Below are 614 nucleotides of genomic sequence, written 5' to 3'. Positions count from 1 at the left end.
GTTCGTTAGCGTGTATTTCATTTCAGTTACGAAAAACGTGTAAAAGAAATAATTAAAGTAACAGTAAGGAAAAGTGACGTATAAGTGCGTAATAGTACGTAATGTCTTTTATGTGGGTAGAGACAACATTATTTGATAGCTGACTCTCACGCTATGGTGTTCATAAAGTGGTAGAAACTTTAGAGTTTTAACATTTTATAACAAATATGTGAAGAACTGGGCATACGTTAAAAATTAGCTATCCTGATTTCTATGTAAATATGTGTTTCGGGTCTGTAGGAAGAATTTTTTTAATTTTTATGTCAAGTTACATATTTATATACACACAAGATTTGTACGATTATTAAGATATTACATACAGTAAATTCCTGACATTTTCATATACCATGCTAATCGCTAAACAATATCTATTATTTTTTTACTCTGACGTACTAAAAACAGAAAATAATTAAATAATTAAAAATTTCTCATCTCGGTTAAACTAGATTGCGAATAGTTTCTTCTGAAAAAAAAAAGAAAATTCAAAACGCAAGTACGCGATGACATTTCATGAATCGTTGTTACCATATATTAAACACCTTGAACTCTTTGTAATCCTCAGAATTTTCTTTCGT

This window comes from Stegodyphus dumicola, chromosome X1 (assembly GCF_044657685.1).
Source record: "Stegodyphus dumicola isolate Sdum_Otavi_A_Nest chromosome X1, ASM4465768v1".
Classification (NCBI taxonomy): domain Eukaryota; kingdom Metazoa; phylum Arthropoda; class Arachnida; order Araneae; family Eresidae; genus Stegodyphus; species Stegodyphus dumicola.
Note: the sequence above shows the minus strand (reverse complement) of the source record.